The 15,248-nt window shown below is 34.9% G+C and overlaps 1 protein-coding gene across 1 annotated transcript in view; it reads right to left on the reverse strand.

Annotated features, from left to right (window-relative positions):
• The window catches only part of LOC136853645 (glycine receptor subunit alpha-2-like), a 293,524-nt gene extending 289,122 nt beyond the window's left edge, over positions 1 to 4,402 (reverse strand). The window contains exon 1 of the mRNA XM_067129482.1: positions 2,927 to 4,402. The gene's annotated coding sequence lies outside the window, so the exon portion shown is untranslated. The remainder of the gene's footprint in view (positions 1 to 2,926) is intronic.
• Positions 4,403 to 15,248: the final 10,846 nt, after the last annotated feature.

Below are 15,248 nucleotides of genomic sequence, written 5' to 3' on the forward strand. Positions count from 1 at the left end.
CTTTCAACTGTGTGGACTGGTTGGAAGCGGTCTTGTCTTTCAATTGAAAGACCTGGGTCCGATCCTGATGTGAGTCAGAAATTTATATATATATATATATATATATATATATATATATATATATATATATATATATATATATATATATATATATATATATATAAAAGATAACCCATTAGCAAAATACATCGATAACACATGTCGATCTAATACACCACGGCCTTTCCTCTCAGAAATGAAAGAAAACACAAAAATTCATCATCGAATCTTGAGTAAAGAAAGACGTCATTTCCATCAGTCCAGCAAATATCGCAATGGAAACGACAATAACCGGGGCGCAAGCCCGAAGCAATACCTACTTTCAAGGGGAAGCATCACAACGCTCAAATCCTTCTATAAATATCAAATAAATATTCATTACTGTATGTATTCTTGGCTACAGTTCTAAATGTCAGTGGTCGAGTTTTGAATTTTAAAGGCGTATTGGGAAGTGCCTGAAATTCATGAATGTACGCATGTATATATACAGGATATATATATATATATATATATATATATATATATATATATATATATACATACATATATATACATATATATATATACTCATACAAACACGCAAACAAATACACATATGCATATGCATGTATATGTGTGTGTGTGTGAGAGAGAGAGAGAAAGAGAGAGAGAGAGAATTTCTGGCATAATCGAACCTAACTTTTGCGCCTTATCTAATCTTGGCTGTTTCATTTCTTTGATTACATTAGTACAAGATGAAGTCCCACGGACGATATTTTCGGCAACTCGAGACGCCTTACCCCAGTACAAGGACCATCATTAGGCCTTTAATGATGTTCCAGGGGACCGAACTGTTTCTCCAGTACACAGCCATATTGTTTTTTTTTATTTACAGGATTAAGTCTACTTATTTTTGGCCTATTAATACCCTCCACACTTATCATTTCATAAATACACTTATCACTTGCTAGTTTTCGGAAGATACGGCTACAGCACTGTGGCCTCCTCATTCAAATCTATAGCTGGAACTACGTTCTTAAAATACACAATTCGATATATTGATACCGCTGAAGGTGAACCACGCTTCCACTGTGTTTATTTCTTGTGATTTGTACTTCTGTAGTCTTCTTACCTAGTCAAAGGCGACTTCATTGGGGTAACAAGTGTCTAATGCTTGTGTCAAGTCAGAAGAATAGATGCAGAATATTTCCATAAAGTGTGTCCGTGACACTGAGCCTTAAAGAGGCCAGACATTTCTCTGTATCAGAAATTAGTGGGAAGAAAATATTCTCAAGATATGCTGTCTTACGATGACTGCCGATGTGTATGCACATATAAGTGTATGTATACGTACGTAAGAAAATGACCAACGAAAATAATCAGAATTGAATACCAACCCAATTGCTGTGTTTAATACACCTTTACGGGGTTAGTATGTTTAGCACATCAAATTGAAGGTATTTATCTAACGAATCAGATCTACCTACTTGGTTGAAAAGCATAATCTGTCTCTCTCCTCTGACCAGCCCATCAACCCCCAACCAACACGTAAAAATAAAACCTGCACAGCTGGATGGGTAAATCGTAAGATAATTCATAATAGGTAAACGATGAAATATTTCAAACAGAACCGGGTGTGTCACTTCAAACTTGGCCATTAGTTTTTGAGAGGAGAATTGTGATTCAAAAATCCGTTTCCTGACGAGAACTATTCTTGAAAATTTTACTCGACACATTTTTGTCTTCTAATTTCCTCCTTAAAATAGTTGTAGAGGCTGAATTTCACAATCAACCTTTCCTGGTCCAATACCCTTTAGTCTTCAATATAGGTCCCTAAATACTTTTAAGTCCTTCAAAGCCTCTACATCTATAAAACATGACACAATATCATACAAGGATAAAATATTCTTCAAAGTTTTAATGAAGGGTACCCAGTAATTCTTGAAAATGTTGAATTTATATTCATTATATATATATATATATATATATATATATATATATATATATATATATATATATATATATATATATATATATATATATATATATATATATATATACACACACACACACATATATGGATGGCTTACTGGATTTTTTAAAAATAGCAAATGATCGTTTAATCTTAAACTGGATATAGAAACTTAATAACTCTGCGGTATTTAAGCGCCAAATTTACTTTACTTCTACAATTAGTTCCATCAGTATAGAAGCCTTTCTTTTAGCAAAAAAAAAAAAAAAAAATCCAATTCCACAACGGAAATATCCAATGCAGAAATAGATGTTTTGTATATTTTTTTTATAAACTATACGTCTCTAACTAAGAAGATACTTTATATACCAGTTGTGACTCTATTTTGTTTTACGCTTCCGCGACCTCATAATCTTGACTGTTAACATAGATGGAGAGTTTTGTCGTACCAGCACCAGAAAATGAACTTGGTCGTACAAATAAAACGGCGTGAATTGGGTCTTCCATTCGCATCTACATTTACGAGGCTGTTAACGCAGTTGGCAGTAAAGTTGAAATTATACAAAAATTTGTTTGTTTTTGTGTAGTAACACGCAATTTGCTACTCTGCGTTATACACAAGCGCATACACACACATTATTCACGTGTATATATCTATACACACATATACATGCATACATAGATACTATATAGTATATATATATATATATATATATATATATATATATATATATATATATATGTATATATAGTATGTACTTTTATATATATATAATATATATATATATATATATATGTATGTATACACACACGTATGCATGCATTTAGACAGACAAATAGATAGCTACAGATACAGACACATAAACCCGCGCATAAACAGACCATTCTAAATGACGCCAAGATTAAAAAAAAATAGAACCTCGTGAAATCTCTTACCTTCACTGGAAGGAGAAAAACAGCGGAACCTCGCAGCCAATACGACGACTGCGTGGACGAATGCAACGACTGACGACTACCAGTCCCGAAAGCGAGTGAATTCAACGCGACTGGCAGCAGCAGAAGAAGAAGCGTTGTCGTCCGTCCTTCTTTTTACACGCGAGGAAATTCAACGCGGTTTCTCTCCATCCCAAAGTGGGGTCTGGAATTTTCCGTTGAATGTATTCCAGAGTTTTTTTTATACTTTTTTCTTTTCCTTTTGCCAAGCGAGAAAGTCTTAAGACTTGCGTAGCATCTTTGTGATTCTTTAATGAAAGTTTGTCTTCTTTTTTTTCCTTTTTATTTTATCTCATCTCTTCTTTTTCTTTTGCTAAGCGAGAGAGTCTTAATAAGACCTGCGTAGGAGCTTTGTGATTCTTTAGTGAAAGTTCGTTTTCTTTCTTGCGTTAACTGTGAGTTTGTTATTGTCGAGTTATTACGTGATATATTTATTTTACTATTACTGCACTGACATTAAATTTACGGTGGGCTAAATCCTTCAAAAAAAATGAAATCAGCGTGAATCTGAGAATTAATTCATTAAAAATCCCTTTAATATTCACGTGAAGGGGAAGAATACGTTAATGGAATTTATATAAATGCGTTTCTTTATACTGAGAGTTTTTGAAAACCTAACTCTATTCTGGGAGTTTATAAACCTTACTCTATTCTGAGACCTTCTGAAAACCTTACTCTATTCTGAGAGCTTTTGAAAAGCCTTACTCTATTCTCAGAGCTTTTGAAAACGTATGCCTTCTTCTCAGAGCTTCTGAAAACGTTTGCTTTCTTCTGAGAGCTTCTTGAACGTTTGTAAAAACATTCACGACGCAACTACCGTCGAGTATATCAAGGTCAAACGGATGCAAAGCAAGAACGTAAACAAACACAAGACAACAACGCGGCTTCTCCTGAACTCCCAGTGGTTTTCTGTTGACATTATTGTCTCGCCCGAGCGGTTGCAAATGTCTCAGAAGGTCGCGTTAGAAAACGTTAACGGTTTCGAAGACGTATATAATATATATGTCGCTCCATAACTCCAAAAGTCAGCTTATATTAGGGGGCGAAGGGTTGGCCACGTCCTTAACCAGCCCAGGGGGAATTCATGACGTCATATCTAAACGCCTGACAATTTACCAAGACGAAAATTTTATCCTAACGTCGAACTCGACTAGAACTAACTAAAACCTTTTTTTAAAAAATAATCAACTGGACAAGAATGTTCTTGCGCCTTTTTGTTGTTGTTGGTTTAGAAATATATAAACGAGAACGTCAGTGACTCTCGAGATCAAACGAGCGAGAAAAAAACACCATTGAAATCACCTCCAGATTCACAACGGGTTCCTTCCTATAAGATATTCGCGAGTAGGGCAACGCGGGAAGGCATCCTGGGAGTGGATCCTCCGTCCGCCTTCCCACCTTCAAAGTTCGTGCGCCACTGAGCTCTCTGAGTCTCTCTGTTGAGTTTGCGAGAAACACAGGTGGTGGTGGTGGAGGAAGGAGAGGAGGAGGTGGTGGAGTAGGTGGTGGTCGAGACAGTTGCCAGGTAGCTCTTTAAACCCCAACTTTAAGAGTCGGTTTCCTTTCGGAGTCCTTGGCCAACCCAATCGCTCCGTGTGTCATGGAAAATTGAAAACATGAAAAAAAAAAGAATCAGTTAGGAGATGGGAAAGGGAAGGGGGGACGAAGCCCCACCCCTCCCCCCGGGTCTTCTCCGGGCGACCAAAAAGAGCCATCGCGCAAGTCCTTGGAAAAGTGTCGAAGCTTCTTTATCGATTTCCGCACACGATTATGATTACTATGCAAAAAAAAATATTTAGGGGAACAATGAAACGACAAGAAATCACCGGAGGAAACAGAATACAAAAACAAAGAAGGATCGCTTCCAAATAAGGAAGTTGACGGAAGTTCGATGACAAGTATCCTGCGACTCGAGAATCTGACGAGAAGTTCATTTGCCCGACAGAACTTTAAAAGCCTGAAGTGGATAAATTAATTGCCACGAAGCCATTTGCTCTAAAACCTAACTACTCCGCTTGAGAACATTCTGACGACCCGGTATGATGATGCAATTACGGGCAGAGAAAAACACAAACTTTGCATATGCATAAAATTAATTTCACAATATTCATACGTCTACAATAATTAACTGATCATAAAGATTTCTACGACCTGGCTACTGTCTCTTAGTTCAGACAGACGATCATCAACCTTGAAATTGATTTTTGAAAAATATAAAAACTTAATAAATTATATTTTCTAAGATTGAGAAAAATCTTACGAGCCAGTATGATGATGCAATAATGGGACCAAGAAAATTCATATTCATTAGATATGTGTGTATGTGTGTGTGTATGGCTTACTGGAATTTTTAAAAATAGTGAATGATCATTGGAACTTGAATGGGCAATAGAATCATAATAACTCTGCGGTATCTAAATTCTAAATTTACTTTACTTGTAGACATACACTAAGTCCTAAGTATAGAAGCCTTTCTTATGGCAAAAAAAATCAATTCCAATACGGATATATCCAATAGAGAAATAGATGTTTTGTATATCTTTTTTTTTATAAACTATACATCTCTAATTTCACGTTGCTTATTAAATTCATACACGTGAAATTACCAAATTGATCTTTACGAATTCTATGACCTTTGAACTAGATACAAAACTATCACTAAGTTAAGCTATATCTGAAACAATGAGTTACCTTGAAATTAATTATATAAAATAAAAAACTTATAAATTAAATTTCCTCCGTAGACCTGATTTTGATTAGCCAGGACTGCAAATTATGCAGTAACAAAGAAGGTAGTTGAAGGTTTAAAATATTGTAAATGAGAGAGAGAGAGAGAGAGAGAGAGAGAGAGAGAGAGAGAGAGAGAGAGAGAGAGAGAGAGAGAAATGTAAAGTCTTGTTTATTCATAACAAAAACAAGTAAAAAATGCGCCGAAGTTTCTTTGGCGCAATCGAGTTTTCTGCACAGCGTATAATGCTGTATGAGCCGCGGCTCATGACTTTCAGCCACGGCCCGGTGGTGGACTCTCCTATAGCGCTGCCATACGCAAGATCATAGCTCACTTTAACCTTAAATAAAATAAACACTGCTGAGGTTACATTGCTGCAATTTGGTATGTTTGATGATTGGAGGGTGGATGATTACCATACCGATTTGCAGCCGTCTAGCCTTAGTAGTCCTTAAGATCAGAGGGCGGGCAGAAAAAGTGCGGAGGGACTTTTTTTACAGAAAACTAAAATCACACTCACAAAACAGTTTCCAAAATGGAGAAAGTGTTGATGTGTACATAATGTATTAGAATGTGATAGTGGTCAATCACAGAATTCAAACACTTTTACAAAATATGAAAACGCAAGCTAAATTATGTGTGTTGATAGCATACGTGTTAATAAGATGCTTACGGAACTTTTCAGTTTCTTCATTCATACAGGTTTCATTCCAACATTAAAATCTTTTATTGTGTAGTTTCATCTCCATTATCACCTTACGTTTGTTGCATTCTCTTTTTTTATATCAATTTTCTTTTCAATTTACGATCACAAAGTCAAAGGCAACTGATGTATCGACCTTCATGCCGGATCAAATAATTAACTTTTTTTATATATGCTTCTACATAAGCAGTTACTGCCTCTCTTAATTCCGACTACTGCATATTTATAGATATATTCATATCTATAAATAGATATGAATATATCACAGCACACATAAACAATCACAATAATATTAAATCAAACAAATATAAAAAAATATGACACCAATTACAGTTTTCAGTGCTTTAAAAAGCAATGACACTGCTTGACAATACAACTGAATGAAACAAAGCAATATTTCTATATTTCTACCGCGTCCCAATCTGCTAAAATAACCTCAGTTCCGGCAAATCAGAATTGTCGAAAAATCAAACAATTAAAATAGACGAACACATAACAGGTGGCCATGATGGCGTAAAAAAAATATCTAGAAAAGATAGATTGCACTGCATAAAAACTGCACAACAAAAGTTACGCTTTAATTAATGAAAAGAGTGATGTTCGCAGGAATACAAGTTAAAAAGAAATTTGTCCAGTCGCTTCCCGGATATTACAAGGCAAAAACAAGAGTAGAAAGAAAAAAAGGACGTACCTAGAAAGGCCGACGGAGAACAGAGGCTTTACGTGTTACCGTTCATAGATATTCGATGCCTGACGACGAGAGCTATAGAGACATTAGCCAGGTGTGCACAAACAAGTCGATAAGCTTTATTGGGTGATGGGTGACGGGTACCTCTGACACGAACAGACGCACGAGGCAGCAATAAGAGTAGCAATGATTGCTGTTCTGGTATAATCTATAATTGTATAATGGTATACAAAATATACGTCGTTTTTAATGTCATCTGAACTTTTCCTAAGATACAGAGCTTAGTGACTGTTAGTTAGTGAGCATTACTTTTTTAAAGGAAATTTGACTAGAATTTTCCTTAACTAAGAGTAGCAATGATTCCTGTTCTGGTATAATCTATAATTATATAATGATATACAAAATATAATATAAGTCGTCTTTAAGGTCATTTGAGCTTTTCCTTAGATCCAAAGCTTAGTGACTGTCAGTTAATGAGCATTACTTTTTAAAGGAAATTTGACTAGAATTTTCCTTAACTAAGAATAGCAATGATTCCTGTTCTGGTACAAAATCTATCATTACATGATGATATACAATATATAATTCGTCTTTAATGTCATTTGAACTTTTCCTAAGATACAGAGCTTAGTGACTGTCAGTTAATGAGCATTACTTTTTAAAGGAAATTTGACTAGAATTTTCCTTAATTTCTATGAACACTTTTGGGTTAAGATACCATCAATTAATGAGAACGTTTTAAAGGAAATTCGACTAGAATTTTCCTTACAGTGTATAAATACGTCTGTGTTGAAGAGATGATCATTTAATGGGCAGTTTTTAAGAAAATTCGATCTGAATTTTCCTTAACATGTATGAATACTTTTCTGTTTGCATAAGTTAGCAGTCGTTGTATGTAATCCAGAACTTGTATAAATACAACAGGTAAGATCCCACTGGCTGTCGGCCTAAGAAACAGGAGATCAGCGCCTGCCCTATGAGCCTACAAGTTAAGTATACCTTAGTTTAACCAGACCACTGAGCTGATTAACAGCTCTCCTAGGGCTGGCCCGAAGGATTAGACTTATTTTACGTGGCTAAGAACCAATTGGTTACCTAGCAACAGGATCTACAGGTTATTGTGGAATCCGAACCACATTATAGTGAGAAATGAATTTCTATCACCAGAAATAAATTCCTCCAATTCTTCATTGGCCTCGAACTCCGGCTAGCAGAGTGCTATCCGAGAACTCTACCGACTCGTCCAACGAGGAACTCTATGAGCCTACAGAGGCTCAGGAGGACTTTAAGAGTGATACAATAAATTACCCTCTACGACGGCAAACTGGCATAAATATCACGACGCTCTTATAAACCTCATAATCTCCCTTACGTCATACGTCATACACAATCTGACGTCACAACGTTAACCCATACCAGCCAAAGGTTTAACGCAAAAGCACAGGATCCCCTCACTTCTCGAAATAGGAGGAGGAGAGAAGGAGTATTCTGATCCCTCGGAGTGTACTCCTGGTACCGTCCCGATCCCTTATAAGCACCCCTCTAATCCCCTGGAGTAGAATCCCAACCCCATACCTGAGCCCTTCTACCAGAAATGCCTGAAACAAGATGTCCCGTCCACTTTAAATCCTCACAGAGAGGGGAGAAGGGGGCAAAAGCTCCTCCTCCTCCTCCTCCTCCTCCTCCTCCTTCTCAACTTCTGGGGATCTGCGTTAGAGGCCAGGCATAAATCCTTCCTTAAAAACCAGGAGCACGTCAGTTTCACATGACCTGCTCTGTATGTTAATTCTGTAGATTAAAACGAGAGTTAAAAAATAGAGTAAAAAATAGAAGCGCGCGCAGCGCATGGTAATAGGACGGTAATGCAGTTAGTGTCCAAGAGAACTAGGTTCACTCGAGATTTTAATTATTTTTTTTTTTTTAGCCATAGAAGAAAAAAATATTTTAATTTCTTTCATACCAAAAAAAAGGGGATTTGAAATTTATTTTTTTTAGGCATAACAGAAAAAAAATCAAAATTTTATTTTTTTAGCCATAACAGAAAAAATTATAAATTCTTTTTTTTTGCCGTAACGGAAAAAAAGTTTATTTTATTTTTTAGCCATAACAGAGAAAATTAATTTAATTTTTTCAGCGAAACAAAAAAAAACTCTGTATGATATATTTCCACCCCTTTGTAATAAGATTTAAGCAGCATCTGGGTACAGCAGGTCCCGGACAAATAAACCGGTTATTTCGGAAGGGTTGGTTGTCAAAAGGTGATAAGCCCGAGTGTCTGTGTCTACAAGACCAGGATAATATTTACTCAAAAACTCTGACATTACCTAGAGTAAACTGGCCCCTGTCTTGGCAAGAGAATGGAGTTTGTAGATAAAACACACACACATACACACACACACACACACACACACACACACATATATATATATATATATATATATATATATATATATATATATACATACATACATACATACATATATATATATATGTATATATATATATGAACATTATATAACTCTACCATTGAGAGAAAAACCTGGAACTTAATAAAAATTACTGATCAATTGGAAAACATATTGTAAGTCCGTCAAACTACAGCGTTTAGAGAGAAATGCATGACTAACACTTCATATACATATATATATATATATATATATATATATATATATATATATATATATATATATATATATATATATATACATCTAGAAACTTTAATCCCTCTAATGTTCAAATGCTTGGATAAGCAAATCATTCTGGAACATTATATCATACTATCATCGAGAGAGAAAAATTGGAACTTAATACAATCAGTGATCAATTAGAAAGTACACTGTATATCGTTTAAAAGGAAAAGTACGATCAACATATCTCCGAAAATAAGCGATCGTAACAGACAGTGCATCATTTTAATTGCACTAAGTAACAGTACTCTGCTAAATTCATTTGCTACGTCTGAGGTAAATTTTGCATTGCTAGAAGACTTCTAACTTTCGAGAGGGAGAAAAGGTATGATTAGTGTAAGATCATACCCGTTTTGACAGATTCTCGCTCTCTGATTGCCTCGTTTGTTTTCAATGCACCAACCACTGAAATGTCAAATTTAACGAAGAATCAGACCTATGAATTTAGAATCACTTGAGCGTCCGTCCGCTTCAACAGATGCTTGCTATAACATTACCTCATTTGTTTTCAAAAGCATCTATCACTAAAATGTCAGATTTAGCAAAGAATCACACCTAAAAAGAATATAGAGAACAGAATATAAAATTTAAGCCAAAGGTCTAGCGATGGGACCTATGAGGTCATTCAGCGCTGAAAGGGAAACTGAGAGTAGAAAGGTTTGAAAGGTGTAACGGGAGGAAAACCTCAAAGCAGTTGCACTCTGAAACAATTGTTAGGAGAGGGTGGAAAGTAAGATGGAAGAAAGAGAATATGAACGGAGGTACACGAAAAGGAATGAAAGGGGGTTGTACCTAGGGGCCTAAGGACGGGACGCTTCAAAGAACCTTAAGTAATGCCTACAGTGCACCGAGCGTGAGGTGCACTAACGGCACTAACCCCCTACGGGGCTAAAAAGAATATAGAAAGGACTGAGTATCCATCGACCGCGTAGGTGTGCGCTTACTGCCTAATTAATCAGTGAATACTACTGAATACCGCCCATTCAAAAAGGATTCAGAATACATTTAACGTTTCTGACCCATTAAAAGACACACCGGAAAAAAATTTCCCATTTCCCGGAAAAGAGAATTGTACGCAAAAAAAAAAAAAAAAAAGAAAAGTATTACAGTGGCCTAATTTTCACTCTCCACTTGGGAATCAACAAAAATCAACAAAAACATTTAAAAACCTCGAATTTCTACCAAGGTTAAATCGAGTCTAATGCTTAGATAAAGGGGTAAAGTTTCGAATAAACGCGTATTGGGAGAAAAAGAATTATAGTGAACAGAGATGGAGCAGTGAGACTCTAATTACGGGAGGAATACTGAATGAAGGTTACAGATTATCCGCTGATGAAGTATCTTTATTTCTTCGTTCGGAGGAAGTGAAATGAAAGAGAAATCTTTTGCAAGCGAGTTTTTTATCATCATAATCCTCTTCTAAGAGAACATGGCGTTAAAAGAAAATAAGACAGAACAACTATCACATTAATCCTTTCGTCTTGGAAACGAGAATGAAATCCTTGTGCACGAAACTTCCACAGGTTTACAGACAAAAAAAAAAAAAAAAGACCATAACGCAAATATAGTTCTGGTAATCAACATGAAGTAATACTTTCTTTTAGCACAATATAAAAAAAATATATCGTATTATTACGGAACTGAGACTGAGGGACGATGAAATAGCAATGTTCCAAATTATAATATATATATATATATATATATATATATATATATATATATATATATATATATATATATATATATATATATATATATATATATATATATATATAATACACATATATAATATATATATATATATATATATATATATATATATATATATACACATATATAATATATATATATATATATATATATATATATATATATATATATATATATATATATTTTAAATTATCAGTAGATAGAATCCTGGCAAGAATGTACCTGCCATTCTCAATACAGACATCGAAAATAAAGAGTTATTACTTCCCTTTCACAGTTATCTTTCGGAACGGTTACACGTATACCAGGAAATTTCAAAACAATGTTAGGTTAATTAAGTCATTAATTTCATAAAACAAAAACAAAACAATTAATACAGAATTAATTACTGTACCTTAATGTCGGCGAAATCCAGTCCCCTGTGAACCTTTTAAAAATTCATCTCATTTTCTTTTCCTCTGTCGGTACCAAAGCTCCACCCCCAACTGGGCCACCATACCCCACCCCCATCCCCGCCCTCTTGGCTAAATCTGCATTTTAACACCTTTAGGTCTCGTTATCTCAAAAATATGGAAATTTACTCTCTCGCGTCTATCAAAACTTTCTGCATAAATGAAAGTAGAAACATGATTTGGGTAGATCATTATACAGTACTCGCTAAGCCTACCTCCAAGGGAGATATATCCTCTCTCTTCGGTGCTACTTCATTTAACGTGTGTGTGTGTGTGTGTGTGTGTGTGTGTGTGTGTGTGTGTGTGTGTGTGTGTGTTGTTGTTGGGTGGGTGGCTGGGTGTTTTAGTAATATATCTCAAGAATGGGCGAACGGAATTCGATGAAACCTGACAGACATATTCATAGTGTGACTTTCATGGGATGTATTAAATACCAGCACTTCACTTCCAGTTAGTTGCATTTATAAAGTGTTTCCTTTTACTTTCTGTAAGGACAAAGTCGCATCCTAAAGTTTTTCAACTTTCCAGAATACAACATTTACTTCTAGAATACCGTAATTCGGTTTCAGTTTCAAATTAAACCCGTCAACATACGGTGTAAAAGCTGTCAACTCTGGATTCAACTGGCTTGATTATTTTTCCATCTTCAACTTCCCCAATGAAATTCTCTACGTTTCTCTATGATGTACAAGAGACACGAACATAAGCTCTTTCATTACAGACACAACCCTTTTCCACTCATTAAGATTCCATCATCATCAGTTTAAAAATTCTCCACAGTACAAACGCCAAGATTCTACATTCTTGAAGGTCAGGGGGAAATTGTAGGCCATCAAAAAACATCTAACTTAGAAAAATCTATTGAACATACGAAAGTCCTATGGGATCAACTATAATCCATCTCTATTCACACCGTGACAGCCAGATCTCTTAACCATATAAAAATCAAACTAATAGCCCAAAATGCCACAAAATACAAAATAATAACAAAAATAACCTCGATTCAAAGAGGAATTTCAACGCGATAAAATCCAGATTAAGTTTACGTAACACACCTCTCCATATGTTACGAATAATTTTCGTTCAAAGGGCCAGAACGAAATTCTATTGTATTATACGGAAAATTAAATACGTCACGCGGAACAAAGGGAGTTATGCAACGCTGTATCATGCGTCCAGGAGCTGGAATGGAATTCTCAAAGCTTTGTGTAAATAAGGCCCTACGGTGATATATTAGAATCTTAGTCGAGGCTTTAAAGAACGATATTACGCGATGTAAATATTTCTCTAGGGAAGTCGAATTTCAATGAAAGGATTATATGAAATGTATACGTGTGTGTGTGTGTGTGTGTATAAATGTGTGTATGTTTACAAACATACAGTACATACGTACATATTATGTATGTGTATACATATATATGCATGTATGTATGTATGTATGTATGTATACTGTAAATATATATATATATATATATATATATATATATATATATATATATATATATATTGTCCTAGTACTTGGGTCATGATGGCTAACCATTTTCAAAAAATATATATTTGTCATATCATTTCCTTTAAAACAAAAACGAGAAAAAAAAATTCAAAATAAAACCCACCGTATACGTTTGGTATTCAGCAAGCTAACCTTTACTGTACATAGGCCTCAGGGGCCCCTGATAGGCCTAAATCATCCGGAAACCTCCACTTCCCACAAACGTCACCATAAATCCAAGACGGTGCCGCCGCAATCCCCACCCCACCTTCCTCGCCCATGTGCCCAGGAACAACATTCAACTGGACCTTTATCCGGAAAATAAAAGAAGCTGTCTTTGATCATGGAAAACAAAAACATTGCTGTCATTGATCGCGGATAACAAAAACATTGCTGTTTTTTATCACGGATAACACAAACATTGCTGTCTTTGATCGTGAATATCAAAAACATTGCTGTTTTTTATCACGGATACCACAAACATTGCTGTCTTTGGTCACGGATAACACAACCATTGCTGTCTTTGATCACGGATAAATAAAAAAAAATTGCCATCTTTGATTACGGATAACAAAAACGTTGCTGTCTTTGATTACGGATAAATAAAAAAATTACCATCTTTGATTGCAGATAACAAAAACATTGCTGTCTTTGATCACGGATAACAAAAACATTGCTGTCTTTGATCACGAATAACAAAAACATTGCTGTCCATGATCACGGATAACAAAAACACTGCTGTCTTTGATCACGGATAACATAAACAATGCTGTCTTTCATCACGGATAACAAAAACATTGCAGTCTTTGATCACTGATAACAAAAACACTGCTGTCTTTTATCACGGATAACAAAAACATCGCTGTCTTTGGTCACGGGTAACAAAAACATTTCTGTCTTTGATCATGGATAACAAAATCATCGCTGTCTTTGGTCAAGGATAACAAAAACATCGCTGTCTTTGATCATGGATAACAAAAACATTGCTGTCTTTGATCACGGATAACAAAAACACTGCTGTCTTTGATAAAGGATAACAAAAATATTTCTGTCTTTGATAAAGGATAAAAAAAGTTTGCTATCTTTGATAAAGTATAAGAAAGCATTGCTGTGTTTAATAAAGGATAACAAAAACACTGCTGTCTTTTTATAAGGGATAACAAAATCCTTGCTGTTTTGATAAAGGATAAAAAAAATTGCTGTCTTTGATTTTGGATACAAAAACTTTTTTCTCTGAAAAGGATAAAAACATTTTTGTCTTTGCTGAAGGATAAAAAACATTTTTTAACTTTGATAAGAGATAACAAAAAAATAGCTGTCTTTGATAAAGGATAACTAAAACATTGCTATCTTTGGAAAAGAATAACAAAAAAATCGCCGACTTTAAGGATAAAAAAAGCCACATTGTTGCATTTGATAAAGGATAACATAGACATTGCTCTCTGAAAAAATATAACTAAAACATTGCTTCCTTTGACAGAGGATACCAAAAACAGTTCTGTCTTTGATAAAGGATAACAAAACATTGCTGTCTTCGATAAAGAATAAAAAAAAATTGGTGTCTTCGATAAAGGATAACAAAAACATCGCTACCGTTGATAAAGGATAACAAAAACAGCGAGATGAAAACAGTACTGTCTACACGTTGCAACTGTACCAGATCGTCAAAGCGTAAACAAAGATGATTTAAATAGAATGCGCGCGAGTCATTGGCAAGGCCGTTTAAACGGAATAGATAACATTGACCTTTGGAATATATATATATATATATATATATATATATATATATATATATATATATATAT

This window comes from Macrobrachium rosenbergii, chromosome 27 (genome assembly GCF_040412425.1).
Source record: "Macrobrachium rosenbergii isolate ZJJX-2024 chromosome 27, ASM4041242v1, whole genome shotgun sequence".
Classification (NCBI taxonomy): Eukaryota; Metazoa; Arthropoda; class Malacostraca; order Decapoda; family Palaemonidae; genus Macrobrachium; species Macrobrachium rosenbergii.